The sequence below is a fragment of the Salvelinus sp. IW2-2015 genome, linkage group LG17 (genome assembly GCF_002910315.2).
Source record: "Salvelinus sp. IW2-2015 linkage group LG17, ASM291031v2, whole genome shotgun sequence".
In the NCBI taxonomy this organism is placed as follows: domain Eukaryota; kingdom Metazoa; phylum Chordata; class Actinopteri; order Salmoniformes; family Salmonidae; genus Salvelinus; species Salvelinus sp. IW2-2015.
Genome location: NC_036857.1, coordinates 9,356,840 through 9,357,891, shown reverse-complemented (window position 1 = coordinate 9,357,891; position 1,052 = coordinate 9,356,840). Strand labels below are relative to the sequence as shown.

The window sequence follows — 1,052 nt, the reverse complement described above, 5'->3', positions numbered from 1 at the left end:
TCTACCCCCTCAATGGACAGCACCTCCTCTTTATCCCCCTAGCTCTACCCCTCAATGGACAGCCCAATCCCCTTCTTATCCCCCTTACCCTACCCTTCAATGGACAGCCGTATTCCCCCCTAGCCCTACCCCTCAATGGACAGCCTATCCCCCTAACCCTACCCCTCAATGGACAGGGCCCATCCCTTCTATCCCCTAGCCCCTACCCCCCAATGGACAGCCCATGCCCCTTTCTATTCCCCTTAAACCCCTACCCCTCAATGACAAGCCCATCCCCTTCTATCCCCCTAGCCCTTACCCCTCACATGGCACAGCCCATCCCCTTCTATCCCCCTAGCCCTACCCCTCAATGGACAGCCCATCCCCTTCTGATCCCCCTAGCCCTACCCCTCAATGGACCAGCCCAGACCCCCTTCTATCCCCCTAGCCTCCCTCAAGGGACAGCCCATCCCCCTTCTATCCCCCTAAGCTCTATCCCTCATGGACAGCCCCACCCCTTCTATCCCCTAGCCCTACCCTCAATGGACAGCCCATCCCCCTTCTATGCACCAAGCCCTACCCCTCAATGGACAGGCCCATCCCCTTCTATCCCCCTAGCTCTAATCCCTCAATGGACAGCCCATCCCCTTCTATCCCCCTAGCCCTAACCCCTCAATGGAAACCAGCCCATCCCCTTCCTATCCCCCTAGCCCTACCCCTCAATGACAGCCCCACCCCCTTCTATCCCCCTAGCCCTACCCCTCAATGACAGCCCATCCCCTTCTATCCCCCCTAGCCCTACCCCTCAATGGACAGCCCATCCCACTTCTATCCCCTAGCCCTACCCCTCAGATGACACGCCATCCCCTTCTATTCCCCCTAGCCCTACCCCTCAATGGACAGCCCATACCCCTTCTATCCCCCTAGCCCTACCCCCTCAATGGACCAGGGCCCATATCTCTCTCTTTCCTTCTATCCCCCTAGCCCTACCCCTCAATGGACAGCCCATCCCCTTCTATCCCCCTAGCCCTACCCCTCAATGGACAGCCCATCCCCTTCTATCCCCCTAGCCC

The 1,052-nt window shown here is 59.0% G+C and overlaps 1 long non-coding RNA gene across 2 annotated transcripts; it reads right to left on the bottom strand.

Annotated features, from left to right (window-relative positions):
* Nucleotides 1-5: 5 nt before the first annotated feature.
* LOC139029040 (uncharacterized) lies at nt 6-540 on the bottom strand. Of its 2 annotated transcripts, none has more exons than XR_011481278.1 (3): nt 517-540; nt 249-377; nt 6-42 (listed from the first exon to the last, which is right to left on the bottom strand). It is a non-coding gene; the product is annotated as an uncharacterized lncRNA (long non-coding RNA). The 2 variants fall into 2 exon arrangements; XR_011481279.1 differs by lacking the exon at nt 6-42 and adding an exon at nt 108-144 and having other exon boundaries at nt 316-377; nt 517-532.
* Between the last annotated feature and the right edge of the window lie 512 nt (nt 541-1,052).